Here is a 27896-nt window from a genome sequence, read left to right on the forward strand (position 1 = left end):
ATCATGGACAAAAAGCAGTTTCAACACAAGTTTTATTATACATGTATATGTCTATTATTCAAGGAAAAAGGGGGAGAGGAGGAAAGAAGAAGGAAATGTATACATTTTTTTATACAAACAAAATAGGAATATATTGTCTATTCCCTATTACCCTATCGATAGATCTGGATGCTCTCACTTTTTTTGGAAAAGAGCATTGCGTTTAGCAAAGGTCCCCCTAACAAAAAAGGAATACAACTCAAACTCTTACAAAAAAGGCCAAACGCATGGAATACCATGCATTGTTTATGGGCGAATATCTCAAAGCAGGAGCGATCCCCACAGGACTGACGGTAAGAAATATGCCAGCCCTGTTTGTGGAAGTGCGCAAATTCCTTGAGCGATGTTCACTCATTGCTAACCGTTGCTCAAGAGATTGGATGCTTTTAATAATAGATACAGTACGTGAGATGGTAATCACACTCCATAAAGAAATCTTGGAGCTGGAAGAAAAACTGAAAGCCAGCCCCACGGTAGAGGAAGCCAAAAAAACGCTCCAAGAAATAAATGAAGAAATTGAGGAATTTGACACCTACCTTATAAAAAAGAAAATGGATAAATTGAAAAAAGATGTGCACTGGTTCACACAAGAAAAAATGTATCCGTACTTAAGACCAGATTTCTTTCAAACACAACAGAATGATCAGACCCCAGGGGATCCTAGATCATATGACCAAACACAATATAATCAGAGATATAATAAAAGAGTAAGGATACAGGGTTTTTCTGAAACTAACTCTTCTGATTAAGATCAGGATGGACATATGGGAGAGGAAGAATTTGACTATGGCTACCAAAATAGCAATCAAAGGGGCCAATACTCAGGAAGATATAATAGAGGTCCTAGGCAGCCTTTTTTATCGAGAGGCAGAGGCAGGGGCAGATCCCGATACCCTGGCGCGAACACGAATCAATACCCACAGCCGAACCCTCCACATCCTCAGCCCTATGTACAAACCAGGAGGCAACAGTATTGGAAACAATAGAATCTGGGAATCCTGCTACCATCCCTATTTTCAATTTATCCAAACATACCCTCTCATCTGAAAAAATAAAAGTTCTCAGCAAAGGCCTCTCCTTTGTCCCTAGCTCAATAGCCAATAGATTTAAAATAACCCAAGATATTTTTTCATTCTTTAGAAAAATAAGGTTGAGAAAATACTTTGATGGTATTGACAACAGAGAGGAAGAAGAAAATATCTTGGGATGTAAACCACCATCTACCTTCACACCAACTCTGGATATGTTGGGCCCAGAAGTGGGCATTTTTGAGAAAAATGTCCTAAAACAACTAGAAAGAATTTTGAAATACATTCCGAAACCTCAAACAAATTTGGAAGTAACAGAAAGGCAAGCACTCAAACTGCTACAAGAGAATACTGACATAATAATCAAACCCTGCAACAAAGCAGGTGGGATAGTAGTTATGGATACAACTCACTATTCAAATAAGATTCATCAAATGCTAGACATTGAAGAGCACTACAGAAAGATCAATAGGCGAGCTCTGAAAACTCTAAAAGTACAAATTGAACAAACAGTTAACAGAGCATTCACAGAAGGGTACATTTGCCAGAAAGAGATGGACTTTTTAAGAAAATCAAATCCAGTAACTCCAGCCCTGTATGGTGTCCCAAAGACACACAAAAATGTAATTGACCCTCCACTAAGACCGATGGTGGCATCTATCAACTCCAGTACAGAACCCCTCTCAAAATAACTTGACACTTTCCTATGTCCTTTAACTACCACCTATGAGTCCTATATAAAAGATACTGGTCATATGATTGTAACTTTAGAACATACACCTTTCAACAATGTCACACAATTTTTAGTGACATGTGACATAGAATCTTTATATACGAACATACCCCAGGACCAAGCAATGGATGCGGTGGCAGCGCTACTGGCAAGGACACCGGGGCTAAGACCTGGTGTCTTCATCTTAGAATGTTTAAAAATTGTCCTCCAAAATAACTTCTTTGAATTTAAAAAAGAACTCTTCCAACAGATCAAGTGAGTCAGCATGGGGGCATCTTGTGCCCCCAGCATTGCAAACATTTATATGGGAGAATTTGAAATAAAGAACATCTTCAATGAACTTGCCCCATTTTATGAAAATGTAACAAGATGGCATAGATTCATAGATGACGTCTTTTTTATCTGGACAGGGACAGAAGAAATGTTAAAGGAGTTCATAGAATGGCTAAATTTAGCAGATCTGAGTTTAAAGTTCACCTGCAATTTTTCGGCTGAAAAAGTAGAATGCCTAGATATTTGGATCCAAGACACAGAGGGAGAACTCACAGTCAGTTTATACAGAAAGCCTATGGCGAAACACATCATTTTAGAGCATGGCAGCTACCATCCAGCATGCCAAAAAGATTCTATCCCCTTCGGGGAGTTCCTTAGAATAAAAAGTAACTGCACCACCATGAAGGATTTTATGATACATGCAACTAAACTGGTTGACCGGTTGCTGCTACGAGGATATCCTAAAAGATTGGTTCGCCAATCTATGAAAAGAGCCAACTATTATAACTGAGATGTTTTACTTCACCCAACTGAAAGAGCCTCTAGTAGTCAAAAATTAGTCTGTGTCTTAAACCACTCAACCTTAAACAATAAGATCAAACAAGTAATAAACAAAAACTGGAAGATCTTGAACACTAATGAGCACACTGAAGAACTAAGTAAACCAATAGTAGCTTTCAGGCGGAATCAAAACCTGAGGGACAAATTAGTCCACAGCAGGTGGAAGAACCAAGAGACAACCCCTCAGCTAACCTTAGATGGGAAACCACTTCCTAGAGGTAATCACAAATGTGGCAATTGCCAAGCATGTGACCAAATCATCTTAGGAGACACATGGATATATGGCAAAAATTCTGGCCATTTAAAAGAGATGACAAATTGCAAAACCTCCAACATAGTCTATCTTATAATGTGCCCTTGCAACATTGGCTATGTAGGAGAAACAGCAAGAGAACTGCGAACCAGATTTTCTGAGCACAAGTCGGCAGTGAGAACAGGAAAGGTGAATGCCCCTATGGTATCACATTATATCCAATATGGCCATCCAGAAAAAAACATGCAATGGTTAATTTTAGAACGCATTCATGCCACTCCAGATAGAGATGTAACCAGATTGAGGAAACAGTGTGAAACCTACTGGATCTATAATCTTGACACTGTATGGCATGGCCATAATGAAGATATCTTGTGGATAGTGACTGCTTAGTGTTATATAATAATAGGTACTACAGGATAGCATATGACAATATTGGGACATGTGAGGTAATTCCAAACCTCATTCATTATGCTTCTAATTTTCCATCTGTTCAATGTAAAATTTATATGATATAGATAAAAACAATTCTTATGACATCGTCGGTTTTCTAATTAATAATTTTTATGTATATTCACTTGAGTATAATTTGGACTTATGATTTATCATTTTGTAATTCAGTCTCACTTTTCCATTTTGAATATAGCCACAGACTCACTTTGTTGTCTGTTGTTGACGTTTGCATGGAGGCCATCTTGAGTTTGCTCATTTAACTCTCACCAGATAGTCCTACTTTTATATTTACGTAAATTGAGTAGTCCTACCACATTGTCGTTAGAACATTCAAATCGCGAATGCCAATCACCATCACATGGGATATGGCGTCTTACAGACGTTAATTTCCTTTATATACAACCCAACTGGTGCCGACAATACGGTGGAGGAACACAAACCGGAGGACTCCCCATAGACGTGTAGCAATATGCCAGACAAGGTAAGACAACTAAACAGATGGTCTTTTTTAGCTACGCCAAATGGACTTGGTTCCCCATATAGAAACAGTCAGCATTGCATTACGTCTTAAACAAATAAACTAGTACGCTATGTTGGCGATAAATGATAGAACAAGCTAATGATTCCGTGAGATAAGCGTCTTTCCTTGTTGTTGAATTCGCCCTTAGTTTCCGCCTTACATTCCCGGAAACATAATTTAATCAACAACTAGCGGCTCAAGTGCACATGTGTAGAAGTATCTAAGCGGTATCTTTTACCGATGAGAGAGAGGTCCTCGTTCATTATAAAGTTAAAAAATCTTAGCAGGATACACTACCTGTCTATCCTGCACATAGCATAGATTCCGAACAGTTATATGGTATACTTGTGGACAGTTACCAATGGAAACTGATAGTTAAAGGAATATATTAGTTCTCTGGCTTTCATGAATTGAGACAGTGAATGAAATATATAAATATATATGATCTATCTTAAAAGGGAGCCCTGTCCCTGAAAGTCCCGATAATAGGCTAGTGCTTCTGTCAAGAAATCTATTTACGACAATACATAGAAAACCTGGTTTTATCTTTACAGATCGCGATGTGAGACACCAATCCCGGCATTTAACAAAACAAGACGAGAAACTGCAGCTTGAATCAGCTTAAATTTATAGATCTCCATAGCGAGAAAGAAATATCAGGCAATGCCAAAACTATAAAATTTGGCCCACTAGGATTGCAGTAACTTTAAATATGAGTTTTTAAGATATACGCTCTGCTGTAATTCCTCAGGTCGACCCATACGGAGCATTTGAAAAAACACGTAATACCCATAAGGAACAGGCTTTCCTATTTGAGTAAAAAAAACAGCTTTATGTAGGATCCACCTTTCAAACAGGTAATACCCCTATATGCTATATATATTTGCACTGCTGGTGGCAAACACAATCTCTTACGTCTGTCATTGGTATTTTGCCACAGAACCCATATGGTCATGGTGCAATCAAACCTATCAACACGCAAAGAGTCTGTGGACTGTTTCTTTCGCTGATTTGAATCAAAGGTACTTTTTCTAAAAACAAGTTGTTATCGTCTTAAAAAACAGCAATAGGATCAGCAAATCCAAACTTAAATGCTACACGAATGTTAAACACATGGTGAGGGGATGTTTCAAACTACTATGCCTCCAATTTCACCATTCTGGATGAAAATCTTGATCTTGATTTTAAAGCTTTATTTCATTTTTCTTCTTTTACTTTCACATTACACTCTTAACATCCTAGCAGACACTGGGTGTTTTCTATTCTCACCACTGGCTAGCTATTAGAATAAGTCCTGGGAATAGGTTGTAGCCTGTTTTCAATACTATAGCATGCATAATAACTAAGAATTATGGCTATTAAATAGTATGATCTGTTTCATGGATGCACTAAAAGGAATATAATTAACTCTGACTATGATATGTTGTCTTTTCAGAGACCCAAAAACCCCCTGGTTTTAGCACAGAGTGGATGTATTTGTTTGTTGTTTAGTTTCTTTTGGCCCTGAAGAAGGTGAATCAAATACCAGTAATCACCGAAACGTACGTAGGCCGTACGCATATGAGACCCTATATTGAAAGTCATCACTTATATATAAAGAGAAAGAAGAAAAGACTCGTGAAAATGTACAAACCAGGAAGTGAAATATCTCAGAACTTTTGTCCTGGGAAAACCTATAGGGGTTTCTTAATAACAACTTCTTGTACAAACTTTTCTGTATGTCTATTGATTTTTTGTTTCACATGTCAATTCAGTCCTTTTTAGATTGGGTAGTGAATGTAGTAGTATACATGATGGAATGAATGGTATGAGTTCATTATGAGTTTATGGGGTTCTTTCTTTGTTTAATTATGTATCACTTAGATTGATTTATAGAAAGTGTTGCTTAATTTCCTGTATGTAAATACATTGCTATGTATTTATTATAAGAAAAACAGAACAAATGAAAAAATGAAAAATAAAAATAATATGTTTGAATAAATTAAATGTCTCTTTCATATATATATATATAGCATCCTTTGTGAAATATTATGTAAAGTTATCACTGGAAAAAATATATAGGTCTGACTAGAGGTACATTAGTGCTTTGGTTTCTATCTCTCCCTCCTCTGGACCTTAAATTACAATTGGGAGAACTCTCTTTTCTTTAGTTCTTTAGTTCAACAATCTTTAATGATACATTCTCTTTTCATGGAAACAAAGGGCGCAAGAAACTAATGTAAAAGAGACCAGACTTCATCATGGTCATTAAGACCTGATATTGCTGTATGGTATTTTTCAATTAACCTGGCTTCTAGTCTATTCAAGTCTTGTGATAAGTCATAATTCAAACTTGGCCAATCACTGGCACTCCATGGCACTCTCATAGAAATCAGTGGAAGCTCAGAATAACACTAACACCAGGTTGGGAAAAATTGGAAAATAAAAGGATTTTTTTATGGCGGATGCCAGAAAATACTTCTTTTTGCATGATCACCCCCATTTGTATAGACTGATGCTGCTGGCTTTTTGACTCTGTACACTGGGACTCTTCTAACCAGACACAAGTGCATGTGCTCTGACCACTAAAGTATGTCAAAATTGACTATACTCCTAACTAATAGGTATGTTTAATTTAAGACCCTAGAATATGGTACAAGGTGTACCCAGGGCCTGTTAAGTTAAATGCCACAAGTGAACTGCAGTACACATTAAGGCTTCCACTATAATGACAATGTAAACATAGTTGTAGGCCTTCCACATTTATCCTGGCTGTGCAGGTGTAAACTGTAAATTCAACTTGTGAAAATAACCAATTTCGACAAGCCTAAATCTTCCTTTTGAATATTAATAGGTCAAAACTTTGCAGAGCTTACTAACTATAAGGCAGAGGGCATGGCATTTAAAAATAAGACATTTAAATGTTTAGTGTTAAACATGTGCTTTCAGTGGAAAATGCCTTTAAAAACTATTTCCATTGTAGCAGGCCTGTCTGTTCCATAAGAAAGCACTGGGATACAGTATTACATGTAATATTGCTATCTCTGGAAAAGAAGCAGCTTTAAAGTTTTTTTCCCACTTTTTAAAACTATTTATTAGAAGTACAATTCATTGGTGAAGTCAGATTTGTAATAAATATTTTAGAAGAGTTACCTACCTTTCCCTGTCTAAAGCCTTTAGATGCCCATTTACATGAGCTACAACTGTCAACCAGGATTTCAATAGCCAGTCTGATGATGTGTGAGCCTGCTCTCAGAGTTACGACAAAGATCTTGGATGTGAGGAGGTCTACCCAGTCGCAGGCAGATGGAGGTAAAAGCTGATAACAGCTGGGCCTGTCCCTTCTTGTCCCTCTAGTCAGCCAGACACCAATGGCAGTGGGAGAGGAGCCGTCCCCAGAGCCTGACCAAGGTGAGCATCAAAGAGACGTTAAAATCCTTTATGGCTGGTTAAGGGCCCAAATATTTACAGGACAAATTGAGACCTTGCTGCCCTGAGAAAAATGTTAGAACAAAATGTCGGCTCCTGCTCTGCCCTCTATGAATCCACACAGACCAATACAAAGGTCGGGCCTTCTCTCACCTGGCTACGTTCCACTGGGACTAACTACCCTTGGCCTTTAGGGCATGTACAGATTTTGTTAGTTTCAACAAACAGCTTAAAACATGGATGTTTTAATTAGCAGCTCCTGACTCTGCTATTTCAAGCACCGAGATGTCTCCTCGGTGACGAGACTTGCGCTATAACAAATACCGAATAACATAACATAACATGAAAGGTATGTAGCAAGAAATCTGTTTCCATTCACCTTGTCTAGCAGATGGCTAACTTTTGGGGTTAAGCAAGGCTCTTTCTCCACACTGATGTTATTTATATACATCTGTATGGTCCCGTTAGACAAACTCATTGAATCCTATCGGGTTGTCACCATTTCTTGTCCCGACACTCAGCTGCTCCTCACAGTCAATACCAGTTCTACATAATTATGTGCCACAGTTCATTCATGTCTGGTAGATGTACTGCATTGGTTGAGAGTTAGTCATTCACATTGCAGTGCAGAAAAAACTGAGATTCTTCAGTTTGGGCCAACAGTGAACACTGGAGAAATATGTGTAGGCCTAAGGACCTGCTTCCCACCGTGCAACTACTTCAGTTGCTAGGAACCTTGGTATGCGGATTGATGATAAGCTCTCCCTCCTTTCCCACATTCTGTCTGTGGACAGAACTTGTTTCACCTAACGGTGTTCTATTAGTACATTCTTGGACCTCCTTCCACAGGTAGCACAGAGGATCTTTGTTCAAGCATTGATAACCACTAGACTTGATTATGTTGACATCCTGTACCTAGGAATTCCTGACAGATGGATACACAAACTTCAAGTAGGGCACAATGCTGTTGCATGCCTTATTCTTGGGATTCCTGGACAGGAATTAATTGCCCACCATCTATAAGACTAGCACTGGATCCTGATCAAGAAGAGTATTCTTATTTAAGGCTCTTTTGCTCATGCACCAGACATTTTGTATGCAGTCCCACAGTACTTGATTGATAGGACCTGGCATTACCATCCTCCATGTACCTTGTGCCCTGCATCAACCTTTTTGGTCAAAGTGTCGCAATTCCAGAGCGTAAGGAGTGGTGGCTGCTCCTTTTCAGTGGTGGCGAGCAACGAGTGGAATGCTCTTCCACCTGCTTTTCAGTCTTTTTCTCATGACTTACTGTTCAAGAAGGCCATTAGAGATAATGGGGTATCCCAGTGACCCTCAGAACCTGGGTATCAAAGTTAAATAAGAACAGTTGGTTCTGTCCGATGTGAGTCAATTTCTTTGCTATATTGTGAATATAATACTTCTTTATATACTTCACTCAGTCCGAATTTGTGGTATGATGTGTAAGGACACACACAACAATTTTCAATTTTGAAAAGTTCCTATCATGGAAACTTTACACGTATTAATCAATTTGTGAACAGTGGCTGTCAGGGACAGTAAAAGCAAACACTCACATACAGAGTGAAATTTTTAGTGACTAATAGTGACAGGAGATAACCGTGCTATACATGAATAAGTGAATAAGTGAAGGTGACGTATTTACAGATATAGAAAAACATAGAATTTCATCAGTCCATATTTGAAAAAAATTTTGTCACAACAATCATATAATTTTCTTTTTTCGTGTTGTGACTTAAGATGGACGGATTGACAAAATTAACGTCGACGTTTCGACCCTAGACGTTAGTGCAGAATTATTTGCATCTGGAGCGGGTCTTCATCAGGACAGAAAAAGAGCGACAGCCTGAGGGCATGGCCAGCTAGAGGATTCTTCAGTAGCCGTTAGAGGTAGCAATGTCAGCCAACACCCTATTGTGAGATATCCTGACTCGGAGGATTCTTATGTAATTAATACAGGTTTTCTTCACCAGCCGGTGAAGAAATTTGAGGTAGTGCCGAGGTATGTGCTGCCTGGGCAATCACTTATGAGAGCTCTGCTGGGACGTCGGCATCCGTCTTGGTGCGGCAATGAATGTTCAAGAAGGTACTAAAAACCTATCTTTCTGCATCACACTAGGTAGGTTAGTCAACAACAGTAAGAATGAGAAAAAAGTTAGGGAAATCAAAGTTGGGTGCATATAGTGAGTGAAACGGTGATACAATCCTCCTCATCTCACCTTTGGACTACGGAAACTCGCTTTATCTGGGTCTGGTGGGTCAGTGGACTAATGCATCTACTGCAGGGGCCTGTGTTCAACCTCGTGGTTACAGGCTCAAATCCCGGTGGGTCCACTCAGCCTTTCATCCATCTGAGTTCGATAAAATGAGTACCATTGAGTTGGGAAACAATAAGCATCTGTTATCAGCGCCAAGAGACCCTGACGGGGTAAACATGCACTTTACAAATACACATGTTATGGAATGTTATGTTATGTCACAAGGAGACTTTAAGTGGTACAGAATGTGGCAGCCAGACTCCTGTTAAAAATCCCCAACCGCATCTCTGCTAAGGAAGCACTTAAACAGCTGCATTGGCTGCTTATCAAGGCTAGAGTTAAGTTTAAAACTTTCCGCATAGCTTGTAGCGCTATCAAAAACCCCGGGTCCGAAAAACAGTGAAACCTGATATCTAGGTACACCCCAACAAGACATCTCAGATCTTCCCAGCAACAGCTCCTCCGGACAACCAGAATTAAAAGAGCTAGATGGGGCAGTAGATCTTTCGCCCATCTGATACCCAAGCTGTGGGATGCCCTTCCACTGGAAATCCGAGCTGCACCAAACACATTTTTTTTCAGGAAAAATCTGAAAACCTGGCTTTTCCCACACTAACTAGGCATTGGCTCAGCCCCTCACTGGCAGAATTCTCCTTAGCGCTGGGAAACCCTCGGGCAGCCATGCGCTCTACAAATCCAATAAATAAATAAATATGAACTTAGACTCAGATTGGATAATCTGATGATCAGCAAGTGCTCATCAGCCACTGTTATTTCTTTTAAAATTTAGAATTTTATAGTTCCCAATCAAGAAGCAAGAAGCTCACTCCTCTTACGCCCACAGAGAAATAGGAGCTCAGCGAATCATAGAACATAGGTATAGTACAGGGGTGTAACACAGGCCCCTGCAGCCCCTGCGATGCAGGGTCCCCGGGACCCTGCTTCAGTTCAAGGGCCCCCTCGCTCCAGGGACCCCCTCACTCAGCGAAGGAATTAAATGGTGAGCACAGCCACGGTGTGCAAGCGGCCTTTTAATTAAATTGTATGCACACAGCCCGGGACCGTGCTCCAGGGGCCCCCTCACTAATGAAATGGTGCGCACAACGGCGGCGCACGCCCGGCCTCTTAATGAACTAAATGGCCTCTGAGGCAGGCTCTTATGGTGCGCGGGCCACTGTTCACACAAGATGTCTCAGCGTCTGTGCGAGCCGCAAGTGCGGGTCTTCAGGGTGGGTGGGGCTGCTGGTGAGTTAGCACTCTGAATGTTAAGAGTGTGTGAGCATACGATTGTCATGCACAGCACAATCATGAGTGTGCATTAGCGTGACTGCCACAGAAGCTGCCGGTGTATGTGACTGTCCAAGCCGAGTAAGGAGGGAGTGGTCCATGGTGACCAGGAGTCCCTCTTTTGTCCGAAAATGGAGAATAACTGTCCACGTGTCCACTTCTGGCTGACTTGGCTAACGACTTCGCCTGCAAGAGCTTTTGTAAGTACGAACCTTGTACCTTTATAATATCTTGTGCATTTACTTGTTGACCGGAGTGACGAGTTGACTTTAGCACCGGAGTCCACATCAACATAACTCCCCCTCTGCCTATTAAGCTGGCATGTGTGGGGATCGATGGGTGGTAAAAATTAGCAAGGAGACCGGGCTGGCAAGGTGGGCAGCATCTGTCAGAGGCGTCCAGGGAGCAGAGCTAATTACAGCATGGTTGCCCCTGTACTTAACCCCGACCGCCCCCTCTGGGCACCCAGGCAATCCCGTCAGCCCGTGGGTAACCAATGGGAATCGCTGGTCAAGCCTGTGAAAATTCAAAGGTGCGGATACAGTTTGCCACTTGTTTGGACCAGTCAAATCCGTCCCACGCTTGTCCCGGTGGCCTGCAAGTCTGCGGCGTGGGCTCCAGTTTACAATTAGACTGTGTGAGCAAGTATGAGCATTTTAATCTTCTTGGAGCCAGTGTAGGCTAACATGGCAGGTTTGAAATGGTCTCCAAGTTTCATCCCTGCAATCTCACACTACTGATAACACTCACGCCACTTACAGACTAGCAGTTTCAACTTCCAACACTCTCACATACTTCAAACAGTGGCAGTTACGCTCCAAACAGTACGTTTGACACACCCAAAGACTGCCACTCACCCACCCTCTAATCTGTCATACACTCTCATCAACACTTTCACACCTTTCAGAGAAGCATTCTCACTCTGCCAACAGTACTCTCACACCCGTCACAGACAGGAGATCACACACTAATGGAAGCACTTACAGCCCTCACACACTAGCTTTCACACACCATTGGAAAAGCTCTAATACTCTTCACAGACTTTCCATCCAACACTGCTCACTTTCACATGCTTCAAAAGCTAGCAGCCATACACTCCTAACAACTCTCACACCCCTCACTAAATAGCAGTCTCACACTACCAACAGCACTCTCACACCACTCACAAAGTAGTCAAATGGAAGCACTTTCGCACCTATCAGAGAGAGGTTGTCACATACTGGCAGGAGCACTCTCACACCCTCACAGGCTAAAAGTCACAAAGTACCAACAGAACTCACGCCCCTCACAGATTAGCAGTCACATAAAAATGATAACACTCACACCCTTCAGACACAATATCAGAACCATTCTCAAATCCCAACAGAGTAGCAATCACGCTATTGACAGCACTCTCCCACCCCTAACCAACCATCAATCACACACTACCATTAGCACTCTCAAACCTCTCAAGGGCAAGTCTTGGGTCAGAGAATTCTGTAGTTAACAGGGGTGATTCTGTTACAGGTCTGTGACAGGCCACCACTCCTCTGGCACCCCCACCCACATGACCTGTCTTGATGTGCAGGTGATAAAGTGGAGGGGGTCAGCCTTGCCTGCAGCAAGACCCCATGATATCCATAGCAGTGCTTAATTTGTATAAAACATAAGTGCAAGGGCCCTTGTCAAGAGGCCAATGCAGCTTGCACCACACATTGCCCCTGACAGCACTGCCAAAAGCAGTACTTACACAACTACTAACCATCACACTGCTACAAGTGTGACAATTCAAAATGTTTGAGACCCCTAAATAAATAAATAAGAATGGCTTGGGTGTCAGGTATTAGTTGTGTTTAATGTATATTAAATTAATAATCAACTGTTGTTCTGCTCATCTTTACATTTTTGAAACAATGTCACCATGTGGCAGCTGACCACCAGCTCAAAATAATCACTGACCAAGGCCCTCTAGCCATCCTCCAGTAAAATATCAAGGAAAGGCAAAGGCAAAAGGTTTGCCTAGAACTGAAAATGCATGTCTGACTTATTGGCTTTGCCATTACTTTAAAAACGTTTTTTTATTTATCAGCAATTTTAAGCTGTAGTGCTGTTGGTGAAGAGTGCCTGTAAGCGTACACTTAATAAATTAAAAACGTTAGACAAATATATTTCATAACCACCTTGAAAAACACATTTCTAAGTTCACTCTGATTGTTCACACTGTCTTGCACACATAAAATCAGTTACTACTCATTTAGAAAGCAAAGCAACCGATTTTTGTTTTTTAGACCTCGAGCACCTTTGAATTCTTTTAGCTAGCATTGAAATTGAACAAAGCATTTGCCTGTTTTTTCTACCCAGTTTAAGTCATGCAATCCATTATTGTCATTATTTGGATGCCATTACAAATTGCCGACCATGCCTTCCTTCAATCAACAGAACACCCAATGTATTTGTTTGGGGTGGTTTTATGGCACTAAATGGCAATGGCCATTTTGACTCACAGACAAATGAGACAGGCTTCTAGCCTGCCAGGACGCCCCGATAGGCACTGATTGAGCACGCAGTTTCTATTTAAAAGTATGCAAAAATAGAGTTGACATTTCCATGACATTATACTTGTCGTCCATGTACACGTCAACGCCCCATTGCATTAGATTTGGAATTGCCTCACATTTTCGTTATTACGCCACTAAGCGAATAAAGTTCTCTGGTTTGATTTAACACCTGTTTTATTATCTCTGCACGTTCTCTCAATAGGGTGTTAGTTTAAAGAAGGAATGCTTCCATCTTTCTTTTTAGTATTTTCAGTAAAATTATTAAGTGTATGTCTTGCCTTTTCAAATGTGGTCTTTTCAAACTAATTGTTTATAAGTAAATAACACCATTAACAAAAATCTGCTCCGGTTTATGCAGGAGCGTTTTGTTTCTCGTCACCTTTGCAGAATTGGGTTATGTACACTGTTCTGTAGAACAAAAACCCATGGACAGCTCTTTCTTTGCTTTCATGCTTTATCTGTGCCTGCTCTGAGCTCAGTGTCTGTGTTGTCTTCTTTAAACTCAGTGTCCCTCGCTGAAAACACAACTCTTTGTAGAAACCACCATCTTCATTACTGGAGCAAGACGCCCTTGACCCTTGCCTGGCTCACGTTTTTCATCTTACAGACAGTATTGTGGCAGCTGTCAGTAGGAACCTTATAACCAGGCACAAGATCTTTGTTCACTATAATGCCCCAGATACTTACCAGTAATCTTCATTACTCCGAGGCCTGGTCTTCCTAGATGCAGTCCTGAGTCCCGCTCTCCCACCCGGGCTTGGCGGTTGACTGTTTCCTGTCTTTCTTGTCTCATTTGGCGTGGTATGTTACAGGAAGGGATTTGTATGTTCCTCCCTTTTATGGTGGATCATGGGTAATGGTGGCCATCTTGGGGGAACTTTTTTGAGTTTTCAGCTTGGGAATTGGTTCTGCCAGAAGGGAGCTCTATCTTTTGCACTGCGTTGCGTCCAGCAAACGCAAAACTTTAGAAAATTAGCATTAAGTTCTGCCTTAGGACCTTAACAATGGAAACAAGCCCTTGTTGTTCTGCTGCTTGAAATGCCTTTCAAGGAACTCATCATGCTCACTTCCCATTTATCTCGCTTCTGTTGGCTACAAAAGTTCTACAAAAGGAAGTTTATTGACAATGATTCACCTTAACAGAAGTAACTTCCTCTACTCATCTCAAGCTGTCTTCTGTTCTATTTATGGTACCAAAGTTGCACCCATATCAGTGGCGTAATTTTAGCCCCCACAGACCCCCTGGTGCAGGGAACCCCAAGCTCCAGGGGCCCCCTCCGGCACTGTCCTGGGTGGCGGGACTCTGGCCTGAGAGCTCCTGGCATGGACTGGCATGAGGGGGCCCCCCTGGATGTACCTTACAGGGGTGCCCCCTCAAGTTGTGTTACACCACTGGTATAGTAAAGCCTTTTGCATCTTTGTTAATGGCGGTTGTCATGCGGTTGGATTTAGTGGGATGTTTCTCTCGCAATCAGAGAACATTCGACCTGAAGTGACGTGCATCTGAAAATATTTTGGCTTCTTTACTTTGCATCCTAATGCTGTTTGCATTCCAGCTAGGAATCTTAACTGTGACTGATTAATTTGATTTCTGAACAGTGAGTGCAGCTGTTGGTTTGTATTCTGTAGTTTTGTGCATCTTTTCCTCTCCCCACCCTCTCCTCTGTTCTCCCTCCCTGTACCCTTCCCAGTCCTTTCATCCTGCTCCTAACTGAGTAGGTAGCAAGTGAAAAATTTAGATGCATAATTCTGCAGCTAGGTAATTTAGGAAGTTGGCTCCTTGCCCCCCCATGCTTACATGATATGCAGAGTAGAGAATAGAGAAGTCCTAAATAATAAGCTCCATAGTGATCTTTGAGATAAGTTATTGTGGCATAAATTGTACTTTTTACTCAGTTATCACCGATTAGCCAGTTATGTATGGTATGTCTCTAATTTTTTTAGGCTATGCTGGATCTTTGAAGATACTAAAGCTTCTTGCAAATTCATTCCAATTGAGCCCCCAGCTATTCTATTTGTGGGAACAGATAAAGTTTAAAAACAGTAAGCCTCCTAGCTGTTTCCCACACTAGGCGTGAGAAACAGAGAAATAAAATACTTCTTGGGTGTGGATCAACAAGAATTTGTTCTTTGATGTTGAAACCGTGAAATAAAAAAATTATTGTGCAAAGTCTACTGTTGGGTTTTGGGGGGGAGGGGGTGGGTTGTGAAATTCTGTTGTCTTCTGAAGTGGAGGAAAATCAAAATGTGGTGTTCAAAGAGCTGGGAGTATATGTAGCTTTATGAATTACATATCACAGAAGAGTTTTAGAGCCCCAGGGGATGATATTGGAATCAGTCCCTTTGGATCTTTCTGGAATTTCAACAAGGCAAAGGATGAAACTCCGGGATCCATTTTCAAGGCCTTTGCGTTTCTGTGTATGAAGGCATATTTGTTGGGCAGGAAAGTTCAGAACTTGCTTTTAGGAAAGGGTTAAAAATGTGCCTATTCACTCTGTAATCTTCCACTTGCTGTTAGACTAGCGCCGAGACACTCCCAGAAGCATCTGCGTGCTTTATAAATCTGTCTTCAATTATTGATTGATACTCTTTAGTCTCTGTTTCCAATTCTGAAGTTGTGTTTTCAAGTAATGTGTTAGTTTCAATGAAGGAGATTAGTTAATCTTCTATTGTGTGTACTTTGTGGGGCAGGATTTCAGCACTGAAAGCTTGCCCAACTTTACCTTTCTTGATTGAGCACATTTATTTTAGAATTGTTTGGGAATGGATCTGGTTACGGTAGAAAGTGAGGAATGTGTTGAGTGATCGACAGAAAAGTCTGTACATGACGGGTGGAAACCATGTGATCAGATAAAGGCACATGCAAAGTGTTTGTGGGATTTTGTATTTTGATTAGTAGCATTTTGCTTTGCTGTCTAGAAGCACCCAAGAGTATGAAACTCTTGAGTTTAGAAGAAGCATTGTGTAAAATGTAAAAGACATATTAAGTTTGCTTGTATTAAGCAGGGCCAAGTTCTTACCATGATTGCCTTTGTTTGAGCAGCATTTTGATGTTCTATCTTGGGATTTAATACACAAACTGTTAATGCTCATTTCTTTCAGATTATTCAATGTTGTAGCCCATGATGAGAGCAGCCTCCTCCTAAGTACTAGTTTGTAGTGTGTACCAAGATTATGACAGTTGCTGACTGTTAAGCAATTTGTTTTGGGTAGGTTTTCGATTTTCCTTTGAGGTAACCCCTTTAAGGTAGGGGCTTTGTTGATTAGTGCAAGATCAGTGGTTCATAGAGACGTTTGTTCTGTCCTGTGCTTTGTGCAGAGTAATTGATGGGTATGCCTGTGACATCTCATGTTTAAGTACTCATTGGTAGAGTACTTAAAAGTATGTTATGTTCTACCTCCCAATCCAAGGGAAATGTTTCCATTGCAGGTTCATGATGTAATCATTTCAGCTGAATCATCTGGATCTCTTGTATGTCCAGTCTTGACTGACTGCAGATATCTTCCTCTGTGATGTTCCATGGCAATCTTCCCTGTGGTGTTCCATGGCAATTTTCCTTTGTGACAAAATGTACTGATCTGTTCCTTAGAGAAAAGATTGTATCCGTCACTTCCACCAAAATTACGGTATTCATCTGCTGTTCTGTCCCGCCACTTGAGCACTGTTTGCAGATACAATCTTGAGTGGAGAAGATATTGATACTTTGATTGATGCAACCTCTCTGCACTTCCATGACCCATGTATCCGAGCAAGTTGGCTTGAGTCGAGCCAGGTTGATTAACGGAATAGCTGAGCAGCCAGTGTTTGCCGTATATATAAGAGCAGGCCTCTGTGTCACTGTAGCTTTCCGCAGAATGACACTCAAGACAGCCCAGTGGTCTGAACATCTGTGGCAGTGATCTACCTGCCACACTGCCCAATTTTTAAAGGGGTCACACAACCTCTAGCTATACACTCTTGTATGCCTGCCTCACTCCCACCGGAACTGGAATTTCTCCAAAGTCCATGGTTTCAAGGGTGAAGCTGACAACATTCTCAACAGCACTTCTATATTAAGACATGATACTTAGCTAGGGCTCTGTGAGCTGGTCGCAGGGTCAGCCTGTCATCTTTGAACTTCAATTTATTTCAACATTAAATTAAGGAACTGAAGACAAAACAGCATCACCAAAACATTTCAAGGTGAAATTACCAACTAGCAATCTATAATGTTTAACAAAGGAAAAAGGCGTAGACCAAGTGACTGCCATGTAAACCTCTGGCCATGAAGCTACCACTGCACTAGTTGACCTCGCCTCAACTTCTAAATGAAATGATACCCCGAGGCTCAGTAAGCCTCAGAAGTAGCTTTAATTAACCATCATGTTAAAGTTCAGAACAACAGCTTTTTACCTTCAGATGAAGAAACAAAAGTAAAAAAACAATGCTTCACACATTTTAAATAATGACTGTAGGAAAGTAATCCTTTTTTGCCTTCATCACCCCCCTATTTTTGGACTGATGCTGGTGGTTAGTGACACTGAAAGTACCCTGAGCTCTGCTAACCAGACCCAGGGCCTCTGCTCTATCCTCTTAAGTTATATGCTGTTTTTATACTTCTAATAGGCATGGAAAACCTACCAGCAATTCTCTGGCATATATTAGGGCATGTAGGTTTAGAGATCCTAGTGGCATTAATGCACTTAAGTGTGCACTGTTGTGATGTATGATGTCATTTTAAAACCAGACCTGCCTTTAAAATAAAACTATGTCCAAATTCGATTTGGATTTAAAAGCACTCCCCAAGCCCCAAACTACGTTTTTATTACTTGCAAGTCCCACCTAAGATCTGCCCTCAGTGTCCCAAGGGTAGAGTGCATAGTTATAAAATCAGGGACAATATAAAAGATGTTTTATAAATCCGGCTAGGGAAAAACAGACAAAGTCATTTATTTCCTACTGTAGTGCTGCTAGCTACATAGGCTAACATTGGAAGGACTTTATTAACCCTTTCGACGCTGATGACGAGCTCAGCTCGTCATGAAGTACACCTCTCGTACGCTCATGACGAGCTGAGCTCGTCATGAACCGCGGGATTTTTAAATCTTCAGCGCACAGCGGGAAAATGCGCCGCACCGATGGTGTTAAATGTAATGAAGTTTAACTTTGAATTGGAACTAGCTAGCCATTTCATTTAAAGTATCAATTTAATGCTTACATTAAAGCAAACAACTTGTCATGGTCGGATTTAATATAACATTACAGGCAAGTAGTTTCACAACTTACTATCCTACAGTTACCTAATGCAGCCCTGTTCCAGCCTCTTCTGATTGTTTAGCCTTTGCCAGCCTGATCTAAGATGATGCCTGAGTAGGTGTGATGAGGTCTGAGGCTGCAACAACACTGATATTTGTTGGGAGGAGAGCTTCTTCCTGTAGCAGACAGAGACAGGAAGAGGGATGGGTAGATACGCTGGACTTGGCAAGGGTCTCTGCAGAAAACAGGTGTCACAGTACCCAGGCGACCCCCACTTCTGTGATCTCTTGCCAGATGGGAGCACCTCTAATTAGATTAGAAGAGGGGCTCGAAGGGGAGTGTAGTCAGTTGTTAGCCACACCTCTTGGTTGGGCTACACAGATACACACTCCAAGGAGAGAGATTCTCCATTTTGATTTTTAAGTGAATTTTGCATTCTGGACTAGAAGTTTGCTACACTTCACAGGAAGTGGTAAAACTGCAGGGAGATTGCTTAATTCCTCCTGGTCAGGATCCCCCCTCCAGCCCAGAAAGGAAGGATAAATAAGGCAGCTCTGCAGAGCTCATTACATCACTGCCTTGAAAAGAAGAACAGAAAAAGGACTTCCATGTTGGACGCCTGGACTGCATTCTGAAAGACTGACCTGTTGCACTCACAAGGCTCCACAAAGAAAGTTCTGTGCCTGACTCCAAAAGGAAAACAATGGACTCCCTGACCAACAGTAGGTGCAAAAGAGCAGAAGAATTTACCTGCAGAACTAAAGAGTGGACACCCCAGTTCACCAGTTGTAACTGGACTTGTCTTGAACTGCACAAGTGCATTGTGTGAGACTGTCCTAAAAACCTAAGTGGTAACCCAGAGCCTCTGAACCCCTTAGCCCATGCTAGAGGGTATGTATCTCCCCAAAGAAACGAAGAAGCAGCTGGCAGCCTCATTGGAACCAATGTGAAGCCTCGCAAAGCCTTGCTGCTCAAGTGCCAACTTCAACAGACCATCATGAGTCGGCGCAAAGCCTCACTGAAGAGCTTCAACTGAAGTGTCTGCAATCAGACACAAAACATCGCCGTGCCTCTTTGCACAGCTTCATTGGAACCAACACATAGCGACACAACTCGATGCAAGACCTCCCATTGTAGCCCTCTCAGCTCCTTTGAACAAGCAAGCACTGGACAACACAAACCCTCACATAGCAATGCTGAGCAGACTTCGCTCCAAAGACATAAGTATGTATTCCTACACAAATAGACCAAGGCCCAGGTTTGCTAGCCTTCACGCAGTGGAGAGCATAGTGAAAAACTGTAGCACTGTATTGTTCCAAGGGAAGAAAACTGCACACACCAGACTGACAGAGAATGACTGAGCGATTATTTCATTGTCAACTGTTAACCCCTTGGGCGTGGCCGCGATTCTGCGCCTGTGCGGCACATTATGATCGCGGGTCTGGTCATGACGGCCGGGATCCGTCATCAGCACACTAGCACTGTGTGCCATGACGGCTCCCGGCCATCATCAGCATGGAAGGGTATTGTTACGATGAAAGATGCGCAGTCAGTGTCTTGTAGTTACATCAAGTACGTTTATTCTTAAGTTACAGGAAGATGTTCAGTTCCAATAAATGCCCCACCAGGAGCAGCACTCCTCGCTGCTCAGCCCATCCAGACCAACTGACTCTCACCACATACAAACACACTCCAACATTCTGCATGACCTCATCACAGCAAGGCAGAGAGACACTGTAGGGAGAATGCATCAAGTAGAGTACGACTACAACACATCTCCCCCATTACAATAATGAAAAACAAAAAGAAAGTGTGAAGCTGTTAGACACACGTTAGAGCAAAAGAGGATGCAGTAAAAGAAAAGATACATCACCCCCGATTGCCATGAAAACCATAACAGTCAAATGTAAGGGAGTAGTGTAGTGGAACAACAAATAAGAGGAAAGAAAGATGCATGAAATGAAACATACAACACATCCTACCCCCTTGATAATCATGAAATAAAGCCTACCACACATCCTACCCCCTTGATAACGAACAAATACCCAAAAATGCATAGAGATGGTAAAACGCACATAAAGCAGAAAAAGAGGATGCACTACAAAAAACAAATAATGCACCCTTCTCTGTGGTAATGATAAAGGAAAACAAGGAATACAAAACAAGAAGATACATGTTTCCTCTTCTTAAAGGACCTCTTCGCTAAAGCGCCGGGACACTCCCACTGGAGTAGCCGTTGCGCTATAGAAGAACCCTAATAACATAACATAACATAACATAACACATTCATGAACCACGCACTGCGGTTACCAAATACAACTCACCACACGGTGAACCCATTGCGCCAGCAAAACAGAAATCAACAAGCCTGAATTGCGCAAACGAAAAACAATGACAGGACCAAGATCCATAAAAAAAAAAACTATTGGTAACTGTAAAACGAAATCCAACAAATTATGAGAACATAAATCTCATGGCAAACATATTATGAGCTAATCAACTCAAGGCAAACAAAATACGAGTTTTCTTAACACAAGGAAAACAATTAATGAGTAAAACTAACCCAAAGGCAACATATTTCGGGTATACCTACACCCAAAGGAAGACATATTATGGGAATATCTAAACCCAAGGCAAACAAATTTTGGGAATTACCAAACCCAAAGGCAAACAAATTTTGGGAATTACCACACCCCAAGGAAAACAAATTATGAAAAACACAAAACCCATGGCAAACAAATGATAGGCTTCCTTAGACCTAAGGCAAACAGATGTTGGGTATGACTAAACCCAAGGAAAACAAATTCCGTTTCACTTAAAACCCACGACAAACAAAATTTGGGATATCATTAAACTCATGGCACTCACGTCACAAACTGAATAAGGGGCACTCCATGACAAACTGAATAGGGGTCACTCCACCAGAGGCAAAAGAAACACCACACACACTAACCAACCACCACTCCAGAAAACAAGAGACAAAACTACAAATGACCAGCAAAAATAAGAATGTCTCATGCTCCGGTGAGCTGTTTCAAATAAGGAATGTTGTAAATACGGGAAGATTCGCAACGTCTTCCATAAAAACAACATCATTCAGAAAATACTCCACACAACGTTAAAACAAGCATACAACTGTAACATGCCCCCAATACAATGTTGTGAAAATCTAGATGTAAAAATCACAAGGTAGATAGTAACACAACAAACTAAAATAATAAACGTTGTCACCGTAGTCTAGAATAGATGAGCGATACCTCACCCGAAAGTCCAATCCATGTAAAGATGAGCGATACCTCACCTGAAAGTCCAGTCCATGTAAAGATGAGCGATACCTCACCCGAAAGTCCAGTCCAAGTAAAGATGAGCGATACCTCACCCGAAAGTCCAGTCCATGTGAAGATGAGCGATACCTCACCCGAAAATCTATCACGTAGCTTCTCACCCAAAGTCCAGAAAATATCTGTCAAATCCAAAGTTCCCACTGCAGCAGTAGCACATTAGCAGTGATGACAACCCAGTTCCAAAAGACCACAAGCGAGGGGTCAGCACCAACAAGGATACAGCAAACCCATCCTGGATTAGAAAATAAAAACGCTGCATCCGTTGGAAAGAGCGAATGATGAAGTGTCTGGACTTCACAAAAGAACTTGGAACATTAAACAAGTCAAAGTCCATCGCAAACAAACTCGAAAGTCGTGTTTCAAAACAAAATAAAGAAAACCATCCCAAGGTGCTAAGATGGCCGCCACTGTTAAGCGTCCTTTTCTGAAGGAAATAGGGCACGTTGAGCATGACGCAGGTTACACTGCTGACATCAGACGTCACAGGGGTCATCTTCACCAACACGCCGGAGAGTTCGATATACGTCATCAGAAGGACACAGCAGAGGAACAGAGAGGAGCTCCGCTGGCCAACCGTCACCGACTCCACAACAGTGAGTAAATGCAGAGAAATGTTCTTCATGCACGCAGAGAGTCTATTTTTAAATAAATGTCTCGAGGTGCAGTTCGCGCTACATGTTGTACACACTGTATTATTTCAGGCTCATTGCGCTCCTGTGCTCAAACACCTCAAATCATAAGTGCTACATGTTGAACACATCGAAATATTCCAAATTCATTGCACTGCTTTTAAACATAGCGCTGCGTGTTAACACTTTGAAAAGTAGCAGGCACATGACGTGATAGCTCACAATGCTTCAAAGAGACATCAGCTGCGTGTAAATCTTTCAAGTCAGACAACATCTGCTTTCAGCACACGATGTGATTCCTTCAGGCCACCGATCACACTCTATTAATCAAGTCACTCATTTGGGGAAAACTCACCCAAATTCAACAAGCACTGGCACATCCACGTTGGGGCCGACCGGTCTATGGTCACTGGTGGGGCATGTGGACAGCCAGCTTGCTTCTTTTACATGCGCTTCTTCAGTTTCAGATGCTTCTTCAGTTTCATATGGACAGACAGTTAGCTTCTTTTTGCTTGCGCTTCTTCAGTTTCATATGTACAAGCCCATTCAAAGTAGCTCTTGCAAATTCCTTTAAAGTAGAGTTCTTAGTTGCAGGTAGTCTAGGTTAAAGTAGGTTAATCCTTTTGCCACACGTAGTCCTTTTTACCTCGTCGCCAGTATTGTAATGATGAAAGATGCGCAGTCAGGGACTTGTAGTTACATCAAGTACGTTTATTCTTAAGTTACAGGAAGATGTTCAGTTCCAATAAATGCCCCACCAGGAGCAGCACTCCTCGCTGCTCAGCCCATCCAGACCAACTGACTCTCACCACATACAAACACACTCCAACATTCTGCATGACCTCATCACAGGCTGAGCAGCAAGGCAGAGAGACACTGTAGGGAGAATGCATCAAGTAGAGTAAGACTACAACAAAGGGGTTAAAGTAACAGAGCATGTATAGAGAGATGCCGTGATTTAACATAAATAAATAGAGGTATATGCATGATTATTTATAAATTAATAGACTATATGTCTGAAAACGGGACCACAAAAAATTCCCCAAAAAATAGACATACAAATACAGAAATAATTATGTAAATAGGTAAGTATAATAACATCAACTAAATGAAAAACACAAGGTTGTCTGCATAAAGACAAATTTTCAAAGCGCAGTCTATAGTAAAACAGCTCCGAATTTAATCATCACTTTTTTGGGAGCATCGTCCCCCTCCCCCCCACCCATACCTTTATTTATAATTCCTGTTTAACATCATTCTGAATAATAGCAAGTACGAAATACCAATTCATAAACAGAGTAAGAAAATGCATTCTTTCCATTATTAACCAGCACCACTTCAAGTTACTAAATCAATAGCTTTCTCAGCATGCACCATAATTAAAGCAAAAGGTTGATGAATGCTGGGGCATATTCCATTAAATTCGATGTTTAGGATATTGCAATCCAGAAAGAATAAACATAACAAAAGGACAGTATTTTTAAACAACAACGGTGGAAACAGACTTTAAAATATAATTCTGCCAAGTACAATAATGCTCAACATTGCTTAGAAAATAAAATATAATGTAGAGAAGGCTGCCAAAAAGGCCATCGAGCAGGTCAACTGGGCTGGAGATCCTGGGCTCATCTCTCACTTTTGACTTGCAATAATTGTAAAATGCCTTACAAATGGTAATAATTCAGTCAGTACCCCAAAAGATGTACCAACTGAAGATCTCAAACTCGGGGAAAATATGGTGAAAAATTAAGATGTACAGAAGAGTGAACGTTAATTCCCCTCAAAACATATGGTGTGCAGAAGAGTGGACGCTAATCCCCCTCAAAACATATGGTGTGCAGAAGAGTGGACGCTAATTCCCCTCAAAACATATAGGAGCATATTATCAAGACAGGTGATAAATTTATCGCCAATGTACATCAGAAAACTGCATCTAAAACGGCAATAATGGACTTGATAATATGCTCTATGGAATTCCAATTGAAGCCCATGTTAGATGTCCCGGAAAAGGGGGTGGTGAGGAACAGAGTGTCTGAATTAAGCAGACCACTCTTACCCAGTCCAAAGATCAGGGCTTGATCCATCACCGTTTTTTAGCTCACTGCACCATCCCAGCTCAGAACCTGGCTACATGCAAATTAGTCTGTTCCTGTCCCAGTGCATGATGAGAACAGGGCAAACCAAACTACCAAGCCAATTCTTATACTGGGAAGGAAACAAGCTTCCGGGGACCGGTTTCAGGCATTTCAGTCGTCGGCGGCCCGGCTTGCTTGAATCCTGATGGTGCAATGAGCAAGGGACTCACATCTGAGTATACCCTTCCACGCTTATGGTGGACAAAATGATTCAGAAAAGGGGGTGGTGATGAACAAGTTAGATGTCCTTCACATTTAACATGGGCTTCAATTGGAATTCCATAGAGCATATTATAAAGCTCATTATCGCAGTTTTAGCTGCAGTTTTCTGCCGCTAAAACGGCGACAATTTTTTCACCTGTTTTGATAATATGCCCCATGGTATGCAAAAGAGTGGACGCTAATTCCCCTCAAAACATATGGAATTGGTGCTATACTCCTCGGGCTTCCCAGGGTGAGGTAGAAGTTTGTAGAACACCTCTCTCCCCTACACATTCCTATCTGACTCTGAAATATTGTTTCTCTTCAGTATAAAAGCACGTAGATGGGGATGTAGAAGCGTGCTGCCAGAGAACTGCAGGGAGCAGGGGCGACAGGAGTTATGGAAGTTTCCACAGTGAACTGTGAGACCCAGACGCAGTTTGCAAGTATGTTGCTGTTGCCTACTTCAGTACTCTTCTTGGGTGCATGGTGGTTAGGCTGTTTGTTTCTCCTCGTGGGGAGAAAGAGAGGCAACCAAGGAGCTACCCTGTGGGGAGGTGAAAGTGTGTAAACAGCAGAAGGCCAGAGGAAGCCATGCATAATATGAATCGCAAGAGTGAAAGAGTGCCAGGAGACGAGGAGTGAAGCCACTCTTCCCTCGTGGTCATGTAGATGAAGCAAATGGGGAGAGGCAAGTACATGAGAATGCACAGACCACCTTCAGGTGTGAATAATTGAAATTTAGGGATATGCACCGTCGGGACCTCTGGATTGCCAGAGGAAGATTGCTGATTACCATTTTGGAAGAAGAATACCAAGGAAACTGCTGTTCAGAGAGCAACGTCTAGAATTAAAGAGTGCCTAACTTACTTTGTGTTAGATTCGGGGTCTCTAGTTGGCACAGGTAGGTACTTCTGACAAAAGGAGGTTTCTTGTCTCTAGTCAGGGTAAGGAGGTACACTCCTAAAATAACCTCTGCTCCCCCCCTTGGTATCTTGGAACGAGCAGCCAGGCTTATATCAGAGGCAGTGTGCAAAGCATTTGTGACCACATACAGTAAACAAGTGACAGCACTACAGATGGACACCACACAGGTTTTATATCAAAAATAAGTATTCTTTATATAGACTTAACACAAGACCACAAACGACAAAAATCCACAATACTATACTTAAAATGGTAGTTTTAGCTTAGTTCTGTTCAGTTCTTAAGATGTGACACTTAAAGTCAATGTACCTTAAGATGCGGGATGCTTCCACAACAAGCAATGTTGCAGCGATGGAAATGTGGCAAAGTTCAGGTGCAAAGAAATAAAGACGTGAAGATCTTCCAGATGCGGCACGCTTCTCCAATGATGCGAGAAGTGTCGATTCGATGCGTCAGCTGCAGCAACGACACCCTTGTTCAGTGATGCGACGACAACTACTGCGGCGCCATCCAAGATGCGACGGGGGCAGCTCCGACGGCAGCTCCGACGGCGGCGTGCTTCTCAGTGGATGCGAGTCGCTTTTTTATTGATACGGTGCAATACCACAGCTACAGCGGCAACATCCATGATGCGAGGGCAGCAGCAGCGACGGCGACACGCTTCTTACTGGTTGCAAGACGCTTTTCTCGATGCGGTGCAATACGACAGCTAAAGCGCCGACATCCACGATGCGATGGGAGCAGCAGCGACCGCAACACGCTTCCTCTTCATTGCGAGACGCTTCTATCGATGCGGTGCAATACGACAGCTACAGCAGCAACACCCTCCTTCAGAGTTGCAACAGCAGCAGCAGCGACAGCGACACGCTTCTTCTTTTTGAGTCGCGCTTCCAGCTCCTTGCGACACGCAGTCCCTCAGAAGGCCCCAAAACAGCAACAGTCACTTCCAAAGAACTCTGGGGAGCTGGGATTGGAAGTCTGTTGTCCCTGAGACTTCAGCAGGAGGCAAGCTCTGTTCCAAGCCCTTGAAGATCCTTCAAAAGTTAAAAATAAAGTACACAAAGTTCCTTTCTCCTTCCTTTGGCAGTCAGGCAACCACTGCAGGCCAATCCCCCAAGCAGCACTTCAGCTTAGCGATAGTCTCTCCTCAGTTTCTTCAGGTTCCTCTCCTCAGTAAAGGTTTTTTCTTGTTTGTCCAAAAGTGATCTAATTTCTTGGGATCAGGGTCCCAATAGTATACCGCAAAATCCTTTGTCCTCTGAGGGCAGAGGGGCCTTTGCCCAGTCCAAACTAGTTCTGGAGCACTCTGTTTACAAGACTCCTTCTTTCCTTTCACAATGCAGGGCAGAAACACTGGAGGTGGAGCCAGCATTGTGGAAGGCAAGCACAGCCTTGGAGCACTTTGTTGACATGATTCCTTCTCTTCTTTCACTGTGCAGCGCAGAGACATCAGCCACACCCCAGGGGGTGGAGCCAGCATCGTGGAAGGCAGGCACAGCCTATTCAGGTCCAGGTGTTACTCCTCCCACCCCTCTAGATGCAGATCTCTCTATTCATCACTGGGCTGATTCATTCTGTCTCTTGGAATCCCCCAGCCCTGTCACTCAAAAACACCAGACAAGGAATACACAACCTATCAGAGGCAGGCTTTGGATAGTTAGACAAGAAAATATCTACTTTCTAAAAGTGGAATTTTCAAACACAGAATGTTAAAACCAACTTCACTAAAATATGCTTTTTATCATTCAGAGTTCAGGCTTACTAAACTCAAATTTCTTCCATGTTCCGTGAGTCAGTTAGGATTATAAGATGTAATAATCTAACTGCCCATTCTGGCCGATGGAGAACAGCTAGCCTTACAATAGTGAAAAACGAAAATGACTGTAATTCACTATTAGGACATGCCACTCACACCCTAAGCGTGGAAGGGTATTCTCAGATGTGAGACCCTTGCTCATTGCACCATCAGGATTCAAGCAAACCGGGCCGAAGACGGCTGTAATGCCAGAAACCGGTCCCCGGGAGCTTGTTTCCTTCCCAGTGTAAGAATTGG

At 42.1% G+C, this 27896-nt stretch overlaps 1 protein-coding gene across 1 annotated transcript in view; it reads right to left on the minus strand.

Annotated features, from left to right (window-relative positions):
• Positions 1 to 27896, minus strand: part of DOK6 (docking protein 6) — a 1609598-nt gene that overhangs the window by 418647 nt on the left and 1163055 nt on the right. The gene's annotated exons all lie outside the window — the stretch shown is intronic.

The sequence above is a fragment of the Lissotriton vulgaris genome, chromosome 4_1 (assembly GCF_964263255.1).
Source record: "Lissotriton vulgaris chromosome 4_1, aLisVul1.2, whole genome shotgun sequence".
In the NCBI taxonomy this organism is placed as follows: domain Eukaryota; kingdom Metazoa; phylum Chordata; class Amphibia; order Caudata; family Salamandridae; genus Lissotriton; species Lissotriton vulgaris.